The following is a 22,398-nucleotide window of genomic DNA, read 5'->3' as shown; positions in this document are numbered from 1 at the left end:
AACAAAAGGAGACCCCGCATTTTGTAAGATCCATTCCGTTTCTTCCCTGGACAGTATTTTTCTGCTGATTATCTGCTTTCTGTTGCCTGTGTCTCTGCTTCAGTTTCTCCCTGTTGCACACTGCTAACCTGGCATCTTGCAGGAAGAGGTTGAGAAATGCTGAGTACAGGGCTCCCATCACCCTGTGTATGGGAGTGTAACACGGAGAAATCCCTGCCAGCGTGAAACCAGAGTCGGCCCGGCCATGGCAGCCTTTGAATCCGAGACGAACTTGTAGCTGCTGTTTCCTGTGTGTCAAAGAGCAAACAGCTGGTTTCTCTCTTATTCCATCTGGGGCATCCCATAAACTTCAAATTTCAAAACACAAAACTTCAAACCACTTTGGTGGGTAAGGGGAAGAGGCATCTTCCTAAGACCTTTGACTTCCCCCATCTCTAAATTCCTGGAGCGCCCATAGCTGACGCTCTGCTGTGTGCACTCGAAGGCAGGAGAGGCCACGAAAAGCAACAGCCTTGAACTTAGACAGACAGGGTTTGAAGGCCCTCGGCACAATCCATGGTCACGTGATATGGGACACATTGGTTGACTTTCCTCTCCTCCTCCTTCATTGTCTTATTGCAGGGATTACCCTAGATGATGTGTGTCAAGTGTCTTGCACAGTGCACTGCACATTGGTAAGTCTTCTGTATATGTTTATTAATAATAACGTACAGTATGTTTTAGATTATTGTTCCATACATGTCACACTGATCTCTTTATTTCAGTTTTAAGTACTGTAGGGAGGACTGGGGCTCCTATTTCTTGAGTCCCACATGGGGTCACCATGGCATTGACTGAACACACAACATGGATGGTCATTCAACATTTGAAACATTGGTCTCTGATGATGAGGCCAAGCCAACCGTTAGCAGAGGAAGGTGGGTCCCAGAATCTGCTTAAGACTCTGTAAGCCATTTTCTAAACGTTTCAAATGCATTTCTGGAATTTGCCAGTTATACCATAACGGTGGCATTCTCTAACAAATTCTTACTATTTCTAGACAACTGTTTCCAGATAAATGAAGCTATCTAGTTTTAAAACCTGCCAAACATTCCTAGTATTTATCCCTAGGATTTTTTTTTTTTTTTTAGAGTTTGGAATGGTTCCAATCTACCACAGTCTATGTTTCTTTTCTATAAATTCTCTGATATTAAGCTCCTTCCCTCAGTTGAGATTACCACAGAGAGATTCAATATGATACATGAATGTTGTATTATTGATATACTCAATCTGCAATGTATTGGTTTCAAGAACAGGTGGCAGTAATGATGCCTTAGCAAACAATATGCAGATGTTCTGGAATTTTCCATTCCAGTAAAAAGTGTGTTGCAAAAACGAATAGATGCTATTTGTAAGAGTATGTGAAATTCTTTTCTAAGTTTCAAAATATGTTTACTGCACACCTTGAGGTATTAGTGGATTAAATTGAAAATGTATTATTATTATTTTTTTCTTCAAAAAATGATTAAAGGGTGCCTGAGTGGCTCAGTTGGTTAAGCGTCTGCCTTCCCTCAGGTCATTATCCTGGGTTCCTGGGATCGGGTCCCGCCTCAGGCTCTCTGCTCAGTGGGGAGCCTGCTTCTCCCTCTTCCTCTGCCTGCCACTCCCCCTGCTTGTGCTCTTTCTGTCAAATAAATAAATAAAATCTTTTAAAAAATGCATAATTAACAATACAAATATTTTCAACTTCATTGATTCTCCATAGGGCCTCACTTCCCCCCCACAGTGCCTCCTTCTCAGACTTGCCTGGGAGAAGACCTGGACTGCTTGGCTTGACCCAGGGGGCAGGTTCAGGCTGGGAGAACTGAGAGGCAGGACCAGTTCCTAGTCCAGGGATTGTGCCAAAAATGCCCTGTATTTAATTGTATGGAGTTAAATACTGAACTCTTAGAAGAAGCACATGATACCATTCTAAATTCTAAGCTGCTATATTGGAGAGGGAAAAATTTCATGGTTCATGAAAATCTAATTGCTTAGGCTTTTGCAGATTGATAATATAATACCTTGAAATGATTATGTGGGGAAGAAAAATGAAAGGTGTCATATGAGTCCTCCCAAATATCATTATTCAACAGATTCCAAATCTGGACTGATATTCTTATCTGTGGCATTCCAATCAATTCAACTAAAGGAAGCTAGCTTATCTGTATGTAAAATGTGCTAATTCAATTGGTGGATTGGCACATGAGGTCATTCCTCTCCTCTTTTCTAGTTTCTTTGAGGCTGGGGGCTAGAACTTACCCTAAGACCTGGGCTCTAGCTTGGGAAGGGCAAGGAGGAGCCATAGGATAAAACCTCAGGGGAGGAGAAGGAAGAAAATGGCAATCCCTATTAGGTCTTCTATATTACCTGCTCCATGGAATGCCTGTGGATCAAAGGGCAACTGGACAACCCATTGGTGAGGCCAGAAAAGGCTATGTGTTTTACAGATTCATCCCTGCATGCCTTATTTATTCTTCACTTGTGCCACTCATTTACATAGGATACCTTTACCCCTAACTTGGAGTATTTTCACCCCTCAGTGTTGGTAAGTTGTAGGACAGTGTTGGGTAGAGGAGTAAAGGTATGTTGTTCTGTGATTCTCAAGAATCCTAGTGGAAGGTAAATAGCATTTTCTTTGTCACTCTCTGAACAAAGGATAAGGAAGAAGCTGGACCTTCAGGCCTTCATGAAAATGCCACTTCTAGCTGTCAGTCTGCATGGAGTCTCCTGGGCATACATTTTTTTTAAAGATTTTATTCTAAGAAATCTGCACACCCAATGTGGGTCTTGAACTCACAACTCTGAGATCAAGAGTCACATGCTCTGCCGACTGAGCCAGCCAGGTGCCCCCTGGATGTACATTTTTGAATAATGCAGATGGTAGCAGTTGAACTCTCCACTTCACCCCACCCTTCACTATTGCCCAACCCACCTTACTCAGGGATGCTTCATGATTTCCCCATCAACTGCAGGATTTGCACTGTAAAGGTAGGAATGATCACCTCTGGTGTTTGCTTCTTCATTTATTGTTTACACAGTCTGTTTCAAGCATTGTCCCATGTGTTTAGAGACAGTGTTAACTGATAACCGTTGTTGGGTGGCAGGGGTCTGGCAACGTAGCTGCACTTTTTAATATTTATTCTAATGGAGATAATTTCCCTTTATAAGTCTTTTTACTGCAAATTGGTTTTCTTCTTTAATATAATCTCAATGTAACACCAACCTCATGTATCCAGCATGGATGCTAAATGGTGTAGATGTCTGATGAGGAAAAGATTCTCTTCTCAAAGGGGAGAAAATTCCGTAACAGGGAATCCAGGGACTTAAACAGCAGGGGAGCCTGTCCAGGGAAGCTGGTGATTGCAGAGATAAAAGCCAGAAGTTTGGAGTGAAACTTATGCAAGAACGTTGGACGTCCTTGTCAGCCTTCCCTTCCCCTCTGCTGAATTACAGCTCTGGGTCCTGCCTGAGTCCTCATGGCCTCTTTTGCATAAAGACTATGTCTTGCATAAATACCTAGTTCCAGAATTCAGGAAATACGGTGAAGATTGTTCTGTATTAAGGTTTCAGGCCAAGTGCAGGCCCATATCCTCAGACAAGGTAATTTTTGGTGAGTGAATAAATTATGCTTGCCTGCGCTTGTTGTCTACTTAAGCAAAGATAACAGTTTGAATATCAGAACTCTCACTTCACACCATCAAGTCAAGATTATTCAACACTTCCATTAGGGGTGGGTTATTAAAGCAAAAGACAATCCTTAAATTAAGCAATAAATAATTAAAGAAATGAAGTTTTATGAGTGGGAGGGCAAACATAAGTAAGCTGAATTCATATTCTGCAAGTTCTTTATAAAAATAACACCTTTCAAAATTAGTAACAAGGCAGGTACAAGTATGTATCATTGCTGTATGGCGCAGAGAGGTGGAATGGGAGAGTTGTGGAGAATTAGAGTCTCTGAAGCGAGATGACCTGGGTTTGAATCCTGGCACGGCCACTCACCACCTGGGTGACCCCAGGCCAGTTGCTTAATCTCTGGGTCTCGCGCTTGCCTCAGCTGTAAAATGGAGCAATCCTAGTACTTATCGCAAAGGATTGTTGAGGGGATTAAATAAGTTAAAATGTATAAAACGCTTGGAACACTGCCTGAATTTAATAAGTGGTATAAAAGTATTAACTTTTTGATAAAAGCATTCTTTTTGTCTTCCTTCTCTTTTTTCTTATCTTTTTCCTTTCCCTGTTCACTATCATCATCCTCCTCCTCCTCTTCCTCCATACTAAATGGCCAGGGCTGGCTACTTACCATTTGCAGGCACAGTGAAATTGCAGGGCCTCTAGTCCAAAAATCAGGAGTAAAACTCTTTTCTTTCATTTGTGGTCTTTCTCTCAACCTATCATGATGTTCTCTATTTGCTATCTCATGACACACCTTCTTCAAACGCAAGGATATTCCTGTGGCCAGTGCAGACCCTCACAATTGCTTGGGCATCCCCCCTGGAACTTGTTGCACTGTAAGTGCTCCTCTGACTTTGACCCTCCCTGTGTTTGTGTCTAGCCTCCTGCTGGGGGTGGGGGTTGGCAGAGATCTCTGGGCAGGGGTGGAGGAGCCGGATGGTGAGATAGGGAGGTAGTGAGAGGAGGGAACATGAGCAGAGGCTCCAAACCCTGGCAGTGCTTCATTCTTTCACTGGACTTCACTTATACATTCAAAGATAAAATTACTGAGAATTTTCAAGATGTAGATCACAGAGTGTTAAAACCCCAAGTGTGGGTCCCTTTCTGAGCATGGGCTCCTGTGTCACATGTTTGTGAAGCCAGTCCTGAAAAGTGCTGAATAGATGTGACAGTCAGTTCCTTAGCAGTCAATTAAAACCCTGTTTTTGTTGTTGTTTTTAAAGATTTGTTTGTTTCAGAGAGAGAGAGAAAGAGAGAAAAAGACAGTGCAAGCAGGGGGAGGGGCAGAGGAAGAGGAAGAGGGGAAGCCGACTCCCCGCTGAGTGTGGAGCCCCATGCAGGGCTCTTCTCCTGACTGGGAGATCATGACCTGAGCAGAAACCAAGAGTTGGACACTTAACCGACTGAGCCACCCAGGTGCCCCAAAACCCTGTTTTCATTATCAAGTGACTCTGGTTTCAGATGTAGAAAATGGATTTTGTTCTCAGTTTTGGTGAGGCCAACACAAACTGGATAAATCATTTTAACTATTTGTGAAGCTCGGGGGACAAAAAATAACAGGTCTGTTTTAACCAACTAGACAATCCAAGAGATATAAAATAACTTCTACAAAGGTCTTTGTGCTTTCCTAACCCAAAGCATTAGATCAGCATTTTCCGAAGTGTTATTTGAGAAGAGGGTCCTGTAGGGAAATATTGGGTTACTGGGTAAAACAAAATGAACAGATTTTAAAAATTCAGGACTACTTACTTAATAGGACTAAATTATTTTCTGGTTATTTACCATATGTCTTACTCTTTTCTAATTATTCATTTTAGACTTTGGAAGGAGTGGGGAAACATGGAAAAAGAGAGTCCATTCAGCAAACTGAAATATTACCAAATTTCAAAATGAATTTATCTTATAACTAAAGTTGGCCTCATAGTTCTTCAACTGTCTCACCCCACGCGCGTGCCCCCCCCCCCAATGGTCTGTTCTTTACCTTCTATGGCTGTCTACTCCCAGGACCACATTCTTGACGCCTTCCTTCTGTCCTTTACCTCACGTATTCTACTACTCATTAGAAGTTTGTTGACCTTGTTCAGTTCTCCCAACCATTGACCATCACTTTCAGTCACCCTCTCTGGTGCCCTCACTTCCCTCCATCTCTAGCTTAACTGCCATGTTTCATCATTGTGGGTATTTTAAGTTGTCTCTTAATTCTTAATTCTTGCACACTCATCCCCACTGAACTTGGCTGGCCGAGGCCCAATCCTGGTTAAAACCACAACTACCTATTCTGTGCTGGCACTTGACTGGAGAAAAAATCTGTGCTGACTGTTCTCACTTTAAACTCTTGGTCTCAGGTCTCAAAATGGACATTCAAATAGCAGCAACCATATTTCCTTCACTTTCCTGCTCTTCAGAATTACTGCACTGTGCCTTTTTCTCCTCATCCCTTCCTTGCTCTTGTCTTGGGACCCTGTCTCAGTCTTCATTAGGAAAAGAGAAGCAGCTGGGTAGTAATTCTCTTATTGTTTTTTCATCAGTTAATCTACCCATACTCCTTCCCTTCCCCCCTTACTTGATAATAAAATGTCCTTGCTCCAGCCTATCAGACATATTTGTACTCTGTCTCTATCCCCTTATTTTTCAGTTCATTAACTTTTGCAACTAACACCTCTCCTGCATCACTGCTTCACAAATGTCCCTACTCTGTCTAGAGGGATACACATCTAGAGCAAAAGATGTGTTCTAATTTCTCCTGCCTAAAAGACAAAATAAAAAACAAACCTTCCTTGACTCTGCTTATCCTTCTAGCTTCCACTCCACTTTTCTGCAGACCTGAAAGACTTGCACACAACTGCTGAATCCACTTCCTTGTCTCATGTCTTCTTCTTAACTCATTCTGGTTGGGTTTTGGTCCCCTCTACTACTGAGACAGGCACTTGTCAAGGGCACCATTTCCTCCATGTTACTAAACCTAGTAGTCTCACGTGATATGACACTTCTTATTTTTGAAATCCTTTAGAAAAAATCTTGACTTTCATGATGCCACATGTCTTGCCCCTACCTCACTAGCTATTACTTCTCCTCTGTTCTTTGCTGACTCCTCCTGCCTGCTAGATCTCTAAATGCCAGACGTTTTTGGAGAACATTCCTGAGCTCTCTCCTAATCCCAAGCAGTGTTTTTTTCCTATGGGTGATCTCATCTAACTTTAAGGTCTTCAGTATAACCTACACACCAATGACTCCCAGATCTGTGTCTCTAGCTCTGGCCTTTACTTGGAAAACTTCAGATTTTCTATACTCAACTGTTTATCTACATCATCACATGGATGTTTGATAGGAAGCTCAAATTTATCATGGCTGTTGGAGCAGAGCTGTTGATATTTTCCTTACCCTCCAAATCTGCTTCTCTCCCTATCATCCCTCCTCAATAGGCAGCTCCAGCATCCACTTAACTGCTGAAGCCAAAAACCTAGGAATTATTTGGATTTTCTCTTTACTGTTCTGTGCCATATCTATCATCAGGACCTGTCAGTGCTTCCTTCAGAATACATCCCTAATCTGCCCACTTTTGCAACCTCCAATACCATGCTCTGCTGTATTCCATCACTCTCTCTAGCCTGAACAACTGCAGTAACTTCCCCATTAATGTCTTTGCCTACACTCTTGCACTATTATGATATTTTCTCTATACAGCAGCCAGAGAAATGTTTAAAACATGTGAATCAGAGCATGCTTATAACATTCCAAAGGCTTCCTATGACACAGAATAGAATCCAGCTTCCTGTGCTGGTTGTAAACTCTATCTGATCTAGACCCTGTCAGCTTCTCCAATTTTCTTCTATGACTCTCTGTGCCTATTATGCATGCTTCAGCCACACTGGCCTTCTCTATTCTTCAGACAGGCCAACATCATCTTAACCAAGGACTCCTTGCACTAGTTGTCCACACTGCCTGGACCTCTCATGATTCTTCTCATTCAGTGGCTTCTTCTTATTCATGGCTTATTCATACATTGGCTTAAATGTCACCCTTGTTATTTATACCACTGTGGAATCATGAATTCCTATTTCATTCATTGTGTTATAACCAAGTACTAGCATAATTCATTTTGCTGCTCAAACTGTTCCTGACTTGGCTACCAGGAGTCCCTTTGTGCTGGCTCTTGTGTCCTTTTGAGCTGTCTCTGTCATTCTTTGAGTACTTTGTTATGTTCTGGCGCACAAAGATGTTTTAGGCTCATTTTATACTTTCTTTGGAACCAGCCATTTCTTCGGGAACTTTGATTCCTACTAGTGGAGAATGGTATTTAGTAACCAAGATATGGGCTCTGGATGTGCTCATTGTTACTGGAGTGTCATTTTTTTTAGGCTTTCTTAGCAGAATGAGGACATGCGCACATGCACGCGCACACACACACACACACACACACACACACATCTATCCATCTATCTAAAAAGCCATGAGTTCATACTGATTCCCACAATTCCCATCTAACAACTACACACTTTATTCTAGCCAGTTCTATATTTGTAATTCTTTCTTCCAACAGTGAGAAGCCTGGCTCCCATTATCCTTGATGTATTTATTTGCTCAATCCCTCCATTGGTAGCCAGTCTCCTGGCCACATGGACTATTTCCTTAGCTGTCACGCTACTGATTCACACAAGACCGTGCCAGTTGAAAATCCATGCTCCTAGCCCTAGTGTTGTTCCAAATTAACTACTTGTAATTTTCTGGTAGGTATTCATTCATTCTTTCATTTGTTCATCCAGCAGGTGTTTACTGAGCATGTAGGACATGTCAGGCACAATGCGGAATGCTGTGGATACATACATCAGTGGCCATGGCAGCCAGAACATCTGCCCTCATGGCTATTACCTTGTTTCATGTGTCTCTGCTCTGAACACATTTGTCTTATTAAACTTTAAAATTTGTTTAGGTGTAAGTATACCTACATATCTATGTTATGTATAATGCTTATTATAGAATTAGGGCTCAGTCATTTTTCACATGCCCCTTTGCCATCTACATGCAGTCCTAAGTTAAAGAATGTGCTAGGTAGGCAGAGGTGGATAAACATATAGACATCTTACTTGGTAGACTTTATCTGACTGTCTCTGGAACACAGAGTAGTTATAACTGAGTAAGCAATGCTTATTTCTCTCTGGTATGTGTTAACCATACCCAAGGGTTATAAATTTTGGTTCCAAGAAATGCTTCAAATCTGTGACTCTGCATTTTGCCATGTATCTTAGAGTGAATTAATGGCCTGATTCATACGTTGTAATAAAACACAATGGGCTCTATAAAGGGAATGAAATTTAAGCACATAGCCCTAATACTCATCTACAAGTCAGCAGTATTCCTTGTACATAGTAGGTGTCTGATAAAAATTGATGATTTGAATTAAAATTTATGTATATATAATTTAAATGCTTCTGTAATATGCGTGAAGACATTTATTAGCAGTATTTTTCCTTTGTCTCTGCCTTCCCCACTTCTCCCACAGTTAGGCATTTCTGTTGCCTTTGTAATCTAACCCTTTGAGAGCTTTAATTTTTTTTTTTCATTTTTCTGTTTACTGTAGCCACATGTCCTGCTGAAGAGTCTTGGCCAAAACTTTCTTCCAATTTTTTTTTTTAAGATTTTATTTATTTATTTTCCTTTAGAGGCAGAGAGCGTGATTGTGAGCCTGGGGTGGGGCAGATGGAGAGGGAGAGAATCTGGAGCAGAGTCCCTGCTGAGTGCAGAGCCTGATGTGGGCTTGATCGCCTGACCCTGAGATCATGACCTGAGCCAAAACCAAGAGTCAGGTGTTCAACCGACTGAGCCACCCAGATTCCCCCCTTCCAATTCTTAACATCTGTAAATACGAGTTTTTAGAACTTCTCTGGAATAGATTTTACACCTCCCCCGCCCCCCAAGAGAGAAAATGCTAATCACAGATATTAGCAATTGTTTATGAGGCTTGATTTGTGGCAGATAAGATGGCTTCCTGGAGACTTGATTTGAGGATAAATGAGTTACTTTATATTCCATTTCCTTTTTCAAAAAAACAAGTCTGGTTTTGTTCAGGCTTCTTATTACATTTAGCTTCTGTTCTCATAATCCATCAAAATTACTAGCTGAAAGATCAAAAAATAAAAATAAGCATTCCTGTTTTGAAGCATACTGTTTAAGTAAGTGCAACACCCCTCAAGCATGTGGGCCTATCTCCTATTTGCTTCTAGGATTTCCTGCAAACCAGATCCAGTTGTCTGCTCCACTCTGTGAACTCTGAAGAATGGATGAGAACATGCCACTCTTTCTGGATGGCAACTTTCTGTAACTGTATTCAATCTAAGCCTGGATCCTCATTTGGTTTCAGCATCCCTTTTTAGTAAAATTCATTTTATAAACTTTATTTTCATTATATGTCATGCCTATGGTTGGCCACAAGAAAGGAACTAAAAAAACACAGAGCAATTGAGACAGGCAAAAGTTTATGACTGTGTCTACATTGTCATTTTGGTGAGGTACAGACCTTACTTTCAAATAATTTTGAATATTTTTGGCAAGAGAAAAAGCCTTCAAACAAGGGGTATGAGTGCCTAAGTGCTGTGTATTTTTGAAGTGTCATCAGGTTTCTACCTGGCTTTTCTTCTTTCCCATTAAGATGCCCTAACTGCCAAAAGGCTCTTTTTTTTTTAATTGCTTTTAATTTTTTTTTAAAGTAATTTCTACACCCAACATGGGGCTCCAACTCGTGACTTCAAGGTCAAGGGTTGTATGCTCCACTGACTGAGCCAGCCAGATGCCCCTGCCACAAGGCTCTAAAATGCTCATTCTGAATGATGGCAACAGTAAGAATCAGATTTGCTGAGCACTTACTGCCTGCACAGATTTTTTTCCAAGTTGAGATGGAGTCCATCTGAGTGTATCACTGTATACTGTTGGTAGGTACTCTACTTTTGGGAAGCGGTTCTCAAACTTTATCAAAATTAATCACTTGGAAGAGAGTGTTTAAAAATGCAGATCCAGGTGCCTGGGTGGCTCAGTTGGTTAAGCCACTGCCTTCGGCTCAGGTCATGATCCTGGAGTCCCAGGGTCGAGTCCCGTATCAGGCTCCCTGCTCCAGGGGAGTCTGCTTCTCCCTCTGACCCTACCCCCTCTCATGTTTTCTCTCTCTCTCATTCTCTCTCTCTCAAATAAATAGAATATTTAAAATAAATAAATAAATAAAAATGCAGATACAGGCCACTTTCAGAGATTCAATTTGCATGTTTAGGATGGGGCCCAGGAATTTGAATTTTTCACAAGTTCCTGGTATAATTCAGCTGTGATGGATTGTACTTTGAAAAATTGTTTAGAGTATTGAGGGGACTCTTGGCCATCACCATATCCATCTTTAAGGGGCAGATAACATTCCTGGAAAGCCATATGCAAATATATTTTTGGTGAAGCCAGTTGAATTTTGTCTGTGATTGACACTGTCCTTTCTGAGAGATATTTCTGATGTGGTGTCTGTAAACAGCACTTGAATGTAACCAGGGAAGCTCTCCATTCAAAGGAATATCTTAGCGGTTCATTCTGCCAAGAATTCATTTCTTACGTGAATAATCTTCTAATAGATTAATGTGGGTTAATATATAGGAAGATTTCTTGCAGAAAGGGAGCAACCATTCTTATATCACAGAACAATGACAATTGTTGAGTTTACTAGCTGAAATCATTTATATCCCCTTCTCCTGCATTATTTTCTCTTCTTCATTATGGTTGTGCTGCTCACGGGTCATAGGCCAGAGTCGAGGCTGTGTTTATGATTGTGTTTCCAGAAGCCTCAGTCTACAGGGAGTTCACCCTTACACTGGCCTTTCAGCTACAGAATGGGGCAACACTGTGGAGAAGAGTCTTTGAATTGGGGCCATTGCTTCTCAGGCTGGCTCTGGGCCCAAGGCTCCTGCACTCAGAAAACAAACCCAGATTCAAATTTTAAACATTCATAAAAATCAGAATGGTGATATTTTTGACCTGCTGCCAACTTATTTAACCTCCTTTCTTTCTCTTTCTTTTTTTTAAATCAAATTGCTAGAATATGGTGTGTGAGATTTTAAAGCCAACATCCCCCCCCACCTTGGCCCCCCACCCCCACGCTCAGCCCCCGGTTGGAAAGAAGTCCCCCAGAGTGAGAAATTTTGTGTCAGCTTTTAGCCCTGAAAGGGTACAGCTCTTTGTCAATGATAAAACTGCAATGCTCCTCACATAATGAGACGATTTATGCTCTTGGCATCTTACGGGGTTAACAGGGCTAGGGGCATAAATTCTCTTCATGTTGAGACAGGAGTAGACCTCACAACTTTGGCTGTGCCATCCCATGTGGCTCTGGTCAGAGAAGCAAAACCAAACCAAACACATTCAATAAGAGCAGATGCTTAAGTACTTTTTAAACCGATGGCTTTGTGGAGCTGTTTTCGCTTAAGGAAGGAATAATTTGAAACACCTTGCCCACCAGTTCATTGGCTCGGGCAGCAGCTAAGCAGCTCCACGGGGCCCCTCCTGCTCGGTGTTTGCAAGGTTAGGTCCAGCGAAGGGCAAGCGTGGCCCAGGCTGCCCTCACTTGGCCACAGGTTTCAGGAGACATCTGCAAATCATTGTGCAAACCCGAAAAGTACAAATTCACCACAGCTCCACTCTCCGGAGTTGAGTCTGATATTTCCTGTTTTGAAGGTTTCCTTGGTATCCCACACATCGGCTGTGAAACACCAGCTGCTCCAAGCGACTCAGATTTATCGACTCTTTGATCAATTAGCTTACCCAATTTCTGGATAATTGAGAGGAGGGTTAAACCATCCCCTTATGTAAATAGGAGCCTTAATTTTTCAAAATTCCAGTCTTTTAGCAAGTGCTATCGATAGAGCCTCACCTTTGTTTTCCATACTTAATTTGCATTAGCAGTGGGGTCCTTTTTCCCTTAATGTCATTGAATCATCTGGTGCTTTGCAGCGAAGCCAGAGGGGAAATACTGTCAGTGACAGATTGAAAGTAATAGTGTGCCTTATCTCCCATTCTCACTCCTTGCTAATTCATTTAATTTGTAGTATCCTTAGGGTCTTTGCAAAACAGCATAGCAGAAGTGAAGTAGCAAAAGAAGAGAAACAGCCACAGATGATGGGCTAGGTCTCCTGGTTGAAGGGCAGGTTGAAAGCAACGGTACCAGTTCGCATTAGGGTGTTGTTTTTCCTTCTTGGTAGAAATTCTGAAGTCGTGGTTAGGGCTTACGTATGGTCCTAGACATTCAGGTCTGCAGTAATTGGACTTGGTTTGTCTAAAAGCCAAAGCAGCTGAACAAATACCCAACGGGGTTCATGGTGTTGTGACATTTGTGTGTCATGGACCGATGAAGCTTGACAAATATTTCTATACTAGTCCTGACATTTGTGAAATGGAAATACTCATTTAGTCTTGAAAACTTCCAAGGATGGGGTGCTTTCTACCTGTGGGGCATCACTCTTAGCTCTATTTGTAGAACTCCTCATTAGTGAGGCCAAATTTGTCTCCCTGAAGCTTCATCCATTTATTCAACCAATGAATTAACAGTTACTGAGCACTTTGCTTACACATGGATGACTATGAGATGATTTTTGGTTTTGGGGAGGCTCTGGCCTAGTACAGCCATCTTCAACCTTATTTTCATTATTATTCCCTTAAGGGGCCTTTTAAGATTTTTTTTTTCCTAAATGCCCCCACTTCACGAAATTTTAATACCACAGATATGCTGTTTATATACTATATGTATATCTGTGCTTTTACAATAAAAAGTAAGGTGTTGTTTCATTTTTTTTTCTTTTCAAGAACCAATTTCTGCTCCTTGAGGGGATAGCACCCCTACGGAGAATTTGTCTAGTGGGAATGACAGACACATGAGCAAATGGCTAAATCCTGACATATACACCGCAGTACCCTCTCCTCTACCCTTATGCTCTGTCTTCTTTGGTTTCCAGCCATTTGTAGTGGATTGAATGATGCCCCCACTCCCCAAGTTATGTCTACCAGGAACCTATAAATGTAACCTTGTTTGGAAAAAAGGATCTCTGCAGATGTAATGAAGTTAAAAGATCATCCTGGATTATTCAGATGGGCCCTAAATCAGATGACAGGTGTCCTTCTATGGGAAAGGTCAGGGGGATTTGATATCGACACAGAGGAGAAGGCCATGTGAGACAGAGACAGAGACAGAGACAGAGATTTCTGTAATGTGGCCGGAAGCCAAGGAATAACAGCAGCCACCAGAAGCTGGATAGGATCCTCCCCGAGAGCCTCCGGAAGGAGTGTGGTCTGGATGAAATCTCGTGTTCAGGCTTCTGGCCTTGAGAACTGTGAGGGAGTAAATTTCTGTTATTTGAAGCCCCCCAGTTTGCTATGACAGCCACGGGAAACTAATACCCCATCTCTTCTCCACCCTCCTGTGGTCTCCTAAAGGCACGGTGTCTTGCTCATCTGTGTATTCCTAGTGTGAAGCCTGGTGAGTGACATACAGCAGGTGCTCTGTTTACGTCCGCACTGGAGGAGCCGTGAGTGAGAAGCGTCCCTGTTTCCGGCCTCCTCTGCTAGACAGACTCACCCGACGGCTGTGACCTTGTACACTTCTCCTTCTCTCGGCTCTCCCAGCAGCCTTCTCCTGTGCCGGAGAAACAGTCCATAGCTTCTATTTTCATGTTTAGAAACATGCATCGTAAAAATGTAAAAGCGTTAGAAAATAGAGACAAGCGTACCTTTATATAAACTGGTAAATATTACATAGGCTCTTCTGTGACCTGCTTTCTTCCCCCCCCAATTAAAAAACATGCCATGGGCATCTCTCCTTGTCAATAAAAGTAGCTGTGCATCATTGTTTTAATAGCTACCTGGTTTCCATTGTGTGGATAATCATTTAACTGATCTATTGATGGATGCTGATGTCCCTTTTAAAACGGAATGGCCATTTCAACATAAGGTCCTGTAAATCCAGCCACACCAATCTAGTGGAGCTATTATTGCTTCTGACTTGAACACCCCACGTATGTTAATGTGGCACATGACTTCATTAGCTTTGTGAAATTGTTGCTACCTTCTTTTGATGGCAGACAGCTATCTTCTTTTGACCCTGCGATAACTGAAACTTGTTCTTTTAACCTGGATAGTTATTAAGTGGGGTGCTTCTTCAGACTTGTGTCTGAGCAACTGATGACATACGTTTTAAAATAATTCATGTGGGATTTTTACACAACCATAGTCATAGCTTAGGTACAGTCTTGTTTTTGCTTTTAAATGGAACTCTATATTATAAACGTTTTTTTCTTACACTATTGATTTTTTTCTGGTTAAAGCTTTAAGATTTTACATTTACCCCTGTTTAATCTTGGGGAAAATGGATTTTGTCCTCTCTTTTCAATGCACCGAGATAATTTTGGACTCCGCTTTGTGCTTTATCATACCAGTCATTTACACCAAATAAGTAGGTATTTTATTTTTTCTTCTATGTTAAGGATTGCAGTGTTGACTAGTGCAAGGTGAGAAATGAAACTCTCTCACCTCAAAATGCTTCCCTCCCGGGTGATATTAAACTCCTAGTGGACAACTTGTCTTCCATTATTACCTCCAATACCATGTCTTTATCAGATTTTACTGGTTTTTGTCTTGGCGCATTCAGGACAGGAGTCGCACCTTACTTTGTCTGGAATTCCCCGTCACACTTGGTACAGTGCCCGATGTGCACCATAAGAGGTACCCAAGAAGGGTTTGTTTTAAATTGAGTTGTTCCCAAGAATATAATAACTTGTATATGTGGATCCTCATAACCTCTTAGCCACCAGCACTTTTTCGTGCCCTTGCTCATTAATCATCTGTTCAACAATCCATTCTGGAATTCACAAGGGATCGGTGCCAAGTTCACTGGATTATATCCACTTTTACCCCCTTCTTGAAAGTCGGGAGCTGGGAAAGCTGTATGCCGGGGGTGGGGCTTCACATTGGTGTTGATGGACAGGTATGATTTGAGTTGAGGGAAGGGAAGGAGAGGACATTTGGAAACCAGAGTCTCTTCAGAGTAAATGTGGTTGGAAGACAGAATTGTTCACAGACACAGACAATAGTTTTGTGTTGGTGAATCTTGGTTAAGGGAGCACCGGGACAACTTTGAAAAAGGAATACGGTGTCGGAAGCAGAGAAATGACCTGTGCCCCAGGGGCATATAGGTGGAGAATGGCAGAGGAAGACTGGCCATTCTTGCTTCCTACACCACATTCTTCTTTCCAGGTTGTCCTGGTGTTTGCTTCACTGAGATTTCACAAATTCCACAGTCTTTAAAAGTAAAACCTCAAGTGTGTAAAAATAGATTTATTATCACCACTCTGGTCTTCTATTTTCTGCTTAGATGTGGCTGTGGTACCCAGCCTCAGTGTGGGAGGATGGGTGGGGGTGAGTAGGAAGACCAGAGTGGTACAGAAACCCCTTTTTGTCATGGCCAAGAAAGTAACTATGTAAGCTACAAACCTCATTGATGCAGACTAATTAGTAGTGATGTAAGTAGAAATGTACAGTCTGAATTCCCGAATACTTAGGAAAAGAAAGGAGATTTGTAGGTCTTCAGGAACTCAGTTAACAAGGGCTTTGCATCTCCAGTGTTCCTTTGACCACAGCATTGCGGTTGCTGAGTTAAAATGGCAAGCATCACAAAATTTGAGGTTTATTGAGTTTGAAAGTTCTATAAAGTTATAAGGGCCAAAAAAGAGCTTTTTATTACTGTCAGTGTCACCTCATCTGGATCTGCAATTCCTCCCTCTGGCCTCTGAGGCCTGGAAAGTCGGAGGTTATAGGAGGAACAAAACAAGATCTGAATTTCAGTTGTCACTGTTGAGATCCCATTGAGCTACCTGTTTCACTTACTGCGTAAGAGAGTTTGCTGGGATGGGGGCCAAGGGACAGTGGGTGGAGGTAGGCTTGGTCCCAGTGTACCCTTAGGGCAGGGTGAGCCCTTTGCGCAGGGAGGTGCTGGGGGGCATCCTGTTTGTTGCAGAGGCTCGGCCTGGTGGGTAAACCAGGTGCACTGTTCAGGAGGGCATGAAGTAGCAATATCTGGTCCTGGCCTGGCAGATGCTTAGTATGGGGCCAGCAGGGATGTGAAGGGACGGCCTGCTGGGAAGTGCTGACCCTCAGCTGTCAGCCAGGGTCTTGTGCAGCAGTGGTTGGCAGGAGACAGACCATCTCAGCATGGTGCCACAACTTCAGGGCTGGGGATGGAACAGGAGGGCATGGAGTAAGGTGGGGTCTTTGTTCAAGCTCAGCATCCAGATCCAGATACCACATTACCAGAAGAGGGACAGCGTAACAATGGGTAGAAGTCACAGGTTGGGCTCCCCAGCAAGTAGGTTCTGAGATGCAAATAGGAGATTTATATGGGAATGCTCTTGGGATTGACATCTGCAGAAGGAAGAGATGGCAAGTGGGATTGAGCAGAGAGAGAAGTTTGCTGAGGTGCCACCCCAGCAAAGGACTTATCTCATCCCACTGGGAACTTGAGAGAACCCTTCAGAATTGTGCTGAGTTGGAGGGGGAGGCGTGTGTGTGTGTGTGTATGTTGGGAGGGGTCAGGCCTTTATACCCACCCCCCCGCACTAAGTAGTCATTGGATCAGGCTGCATTGAAAGAAGGCGTGACTTTGGGTCAGACATTTTTCTTTAAGGGAAGCAATTCGCAAAGATGGCTAACAGCTGAGGGCCATCTTCTGGCTGTGCTCGCAGCTGCTGGGGAAATAAGTCCTTTCTTCCTGAAAGGGGATCTGGGGAGCACATCACAACATTCACCACAGTGTTATGACTTGGGGAACATGAGTGCCCATGGCCATAAATGATAGGGCTGGGACATTAGAACTTTGATCAAAATAAAAAGCAAGACATGATATATTAAATCCCACTGGATTGACCTTGATGGGAGGGGAGGCCAGAGTGAGGGAGAGAGTAGGAAAGACTATTTTGCATACTTCTCTCTGAACCCAATTGCTTTGGACCCTGGGTGGGAAGGGGTTGTGGGGGGCCCAATGGTGGCTAAGTCTAGGTTAGGGCATCAGTGAACCTGGCTATGAGAAGCTGAGGAAAACAGAGATAAGGAAATAAAAAGACCTCTATGGTTACCTGTGGGACCTTTCTCCCTGTTCATTCTAGCAAATTCTATACATCCTGACCCTGAAGCTTATAATGCCTTAAAAATGCTCAGTCAGATCTACTCATCATGTGCAAACATGCAATATTAATTTTAAGAAGTATTTGTCAAGACGTTGATGCAATTTTGTTCCTTAGGCCTAAATTAATATTCTTTTATTGTGAGATTTCCAGGGTGCTGTTCCAGCCATGTTGTGTTTTAAGACCAGGGCAGGAGATTTTTTTTTTTTAATTCATTAATTTATTTTTAGAATTGTCTCCTCTCCACACAGCTCGAAGTGGTCTTTGATTTAATCCCACTTGGAGGACAGGAAGGAGGGAAAAATTGTTTTGCCTGAGTCCAAGAATAGAAAACTCTTATACCAAAAAAAACCTTTCCCCTTATAAAATGAAGTGAGTAAGCAGTGGGGAACTCATCATATTAGAGCATGTTTCGATGTCAGCATTTAATGTGTCACAACATTTGGCTCATCTTGGTAAATTGTGAGATTTTTCCAATTCCTGAAGTATTGTTAAACAGCTGTTGTTTCTTTTCTAAATAACATTAACTCTGGCCCTGTCCCCAACCCGGACCGTCTCGGTTTCGGTCGTTTGACTTTTTGATGCGGTGGCATCCATTTCGTCCAAGATTCCTTTCACTGACTGTGGATGTCCACTTCTCATGGCGGGGGAGGGCGGTGTGATCCACATGCAACTCGTCAGGGGTCTGCTCTTCACGAACAGCCTCGGCTGTAGCAGCATATGGACAACACACTTTCAAAACAGGGTTATTTCATAATTGCACTGACTCTGTCCAAGAAGAGAGAACACATTCCCATTCCCTGTAATTCAAATCATTTGTTCGAGGAACCCTGCATCCTGAGCTTGGGGAGGACCAGTGTCCTTGAGATATTCTTGTGTTCCAGACCTGCCACGTTCACCTGGTTTGAGCATCTCATTCTCGCCTTGGTGCTCTGCGTGGGGAATGTAGGAAGAGACCCTTTTCAGGTGTGGGGGGGGCAATGAGATGCTGCCCTGGGCTGGGCACGGGCTGTGTCCGCGTGCTCAGATTCCTGCGTTATTCATCCGGACACTCCCACTGGTCACTCTGGAGGCTTGGGGTGCCTCGGATCACCGCTTATTTGCTTGGCTTCTTAGTGCGCACGGGTGGAAGCAGGGCATGGCAGGAGACAGTGTGACTCAGGGAGGAAAGTGAGGGCTTCGGAGCCCAAGAGAACTAGATCTGCAACTCACTCCTGGCACATTGCTAGCCTTAAGCCAGTCACTTAACCTCTCTGAACATCAGCTTCCTTGTTTATAGCATGATCATGCACGAGCATATGCAAGCACACGCACACACTCTCGTCCTGCATGGTTGTGGGCAGAATTAGAGCCAATGCATCTAAAATGCTCAGCATACGACCTGGTCCACAGTAGACACTCAGTACATGGAAGTTATTATTATTGTTAGCTATTACTTAATAAAGGCTACAGAAAGGGTTTTTCTGTAGAATCCAAATCCCCATATGCTTATCTTATGCCCAATCTGGCAGCAAAAATGGCTTGCTGACAGCATCCATCTTTCCATTCACAAGTCACAGGAAATATATGGCCTTTTTCGTAATGGGTTCCCAAAGGTCTGCTGGGTTTCCTGGCAACAAGACAGCAATTCAGGCTGGTCCAGGTACAGAACAAAGTTGTGCCAATAGCCACATTCCATGCGCAGAACACTCTCCAACTGGGCCATACATGTGGTGGCTGTGTGTGCCAGCCTCCCGGGCCTGGCTGACCAGGCGGCTGCATAAATTGCTTCGAACATGAGGTTATTTATGGCATAACCAATCCTGACTTTGGCCTAGCTCTTGTTCGTGTTTCTTAAATGATAGTATTAGTGCTGGAGAGAGACATGTGATGTAGGAAACTGAATTCCACAGACAAACGTTGCCAGGTGCAGGCTTACCAACGCAGTGGCACGGGACCTTGTCAGTTTATTGTCAGCCTCATAATTCCAGGCTCTGGGTGGCAATAACTGCCCTAAGTGAAGACAGTCCACAGAGAACAGCAGTTTCATTTTTCAGTAATTTTCAATTTGTGAAAGCTCTCAGCAGAGTATTCTGACGATGGTTATAACCTTACAGGTAAAGTTAAAAGAAAATGCATATAAAAGAGTTATTTCCAATTTTTGCTTCTTTGCCCTTCATCTGAAGGAGCTTAAATAGAGGGAACGGGCTTTTATTCTTAGCTTTCCCTAATTTTCAAGTCAAATAACAACATACTGGAACCACATTAAAATGTAATGGATTTTGCAGATTTTTTTCTGATCCAAATTCTCCCCATCCCTAGTCAATCCAGTGTCCTTTTGTGGTGGGAAAGGGGAAGAGGGGTGTAAGCTTTGGCACTGACTTTAGGAGAAAGGGCCAGTAGGAGAGGTGTGAACTTTTATAATTTTGCTTTTCCTCCAAGTTCTTATACCCTATGAACCAACTGAGAAAGGAGGCCCACAATGGGCCCAGTGGGACTTAAATATTTTTTTTTAAGCCATGTCCGTGTGAATGGTCCTCTGCTTAATCAGGGACCTTAGTTCCAGTGATGGAGGGATGCCAGGAGATGAGGTATGACTTGGGGTTGTGACCATGTCCCTTTTTTATTTTGATACCTGTGTTTGTACCCTCTTCAGTCATTCATTCAATCAAGGGAATATTTATTCCTTTCCACTATGTGATTTATACTGTGCCAAACACTAGAGAAATAGCTTTGAATTTTATTTCCTTTGTGGTAGCTTTGGGGAAAGGGTACTATGATGTCCACCAAAAACTCATCAATTCTTATTTTATTTGTAGGTGAATTAATGAGATTACTGATGTCTCTTCTGTTCAAGGTCTTTTAAGTAATAGACTGGGTGTCATACAGAGGCAGTTAGAAAGGAGAGTTAACATGTTAAATTTCCACTATGGATACAGGCATTCAACCATCGATAGTGAGACACAGGACCAGGTGCTGACTTTCAGAGTCACAAAGGGAAAAGTTAAGGAATGTCTTAAGGAACTATATCTATATTCATATGTATATCTGTATCTATTTAAAGGTAGTTCATTGTTTCTCATCTGACCCCCCTCCAGACTGTTCCATTTCATGGTATCTCTGAGATGGGGGAGAGTGGCCACTTGTGGAGGGTATCCTATGTGGGTAGGGGCAGTTTTTTTTTTTTCAAAGATTTTATTTATTTATTTGACAGAGAGAGACACAGCGAGAGAGGGAACACAAGCAGGGGGAGTGGGAGAGGGAGAAGCAGGCTTCCCGCTGAGCAGGGAGCCCGATGCGGGGCTCGATCCCAGGACCCTGGGACCATGACCTGAGCCAAAGGCAGAGGCTCAACTACTGAGCCACCCAGGTGCCCCAGGAGCATTGTTATTACTTGCTGCTGAGCACATGTAGCTTCTCTTGTTTACAGTCCTTCAGATTTCCTTTGAGACAGCTCCCTTCCTCCATTTTTATCATGTGGTGTGGGTGCAATTTAACTCCCTTAAAATTTCATGGGAGAGTCATAATTGGCTTAAGCCAATACTATTATCTGTTTCCTCTGGCTACATTTTGGTTCAGGGAGAGGCCATTAATCCAGTAATATTTACTGAGATAGAAGAAAACCTTTGCTAGGGTTTCTGGAAAAGAGAGGGTTTGTGTGTGTGTGTGTGCGTTTCTCTGTCTTCCATGGAATTTACTAGATTGCATGGGGTGAAGACCTAAGAGTGGAGACAGACATTTATTTTGTGATCCCAGAGAAAATTCTCAGCTTCAGGGTTGAGATGGGGAGAAGAGGGCATGGTGGTGGAGCTTGAGGATAAAGCCAAACTACAGAAGGAAGAGCAGAGGTATGGAGAGAAGCCAGGTCATTGGGGATACTGTTTGGGCTGCTAGATCAAACCTTACCTGAAGTCAGCCATGTATCTGGACTTTCCCATCATGTGAACCAGTACATTCCTCTTTTTCGCTTGAATCAATTTGAGTTGGGTTTTGTGTCAGTTATGACATAAAGAATCCCAGTGGGTACCATGGATTTTGAGCTCTTCCTACATTTCCATCAGGTAACTTTATGTACGGAGAGAAGTTAAATTCATTCCAAAGGCACTCATAAATGTAATCCAGTGGTGGATTATATACATCCCTGCTCAAACAAATTAAGAGCTAACTGTGATAAGTGGTTGGAGTGGCAGGGAGATGTGGGAACTGAATCTATGCATGAATGCAAAAGGCATTTGAGATTTTTTGGAATAATAGATGATTTTCTGGGATAGCTTCCACTCTCCTGAATATTTTCACAAAACACGTCTCTGAGAAGAACACTCCTAGGACCATACAGTTACTAATGTTAGGTTTTCCAGCATGCTCCGTGTTTTTTTTTTCCACTCAGAAGGGTTATTTCCTATTCAGGACACACATCCAGTGGTTGCAGGGCCACACTGCTGGAGTGCATGAAAGAGCAAGAAAGATGTTTGTGAAGGAGCCAGGAAGAAGGCAGGTTGCCTGCGCCAAAGTGGAGTGTCTTTTATGTTCTTTGATAACT

The 22,398-nt window shown here is 42.8% G+C and overlaps 1 protein-coding gene across 1 annotated transcript in view; it reads left to right on the top strand.

Annotated features, from left to right (window-relative positions):
* The first annotated feature begins 634 nt into the window (after window positions 1-634).
* CREB5 (cAMP responsive element binding protein 5) overlaps window positions 635-22,398 on the top strand; it is a 458,616-nt gene continuing 436,852 nt past the window's right edge. Inside the window, exon 1 of the mRNA XM_032401877.1 lies at window positions 635-674. The gene's annotated coding sequence lies outside the window, so the exon portion shown is untranslated. The remainder of the gene's footprint in view (window positions 675-22,398) is intronic.

Source organism: Phoca vitulina, unplaced genomic scaffold (genome assembly GCF_004348235.1).
Source record: "Phoca vitulina isolate PV1807 unplaced genomic scaffold, GSC_HSeal_1.0 scaffold4, whole genome shotgun sequence".
Classification (NCBI taxonomy): Eukaryota; Metazoa; Chordata; class Mammalia; order Carnivora; family Phocidae; genus Phoca; species Phoca vitulina.
Note: the sequence above shows the minus strand (reverse complement) of the source record. Positions and strands in the feature narration are given on the sequence as shown.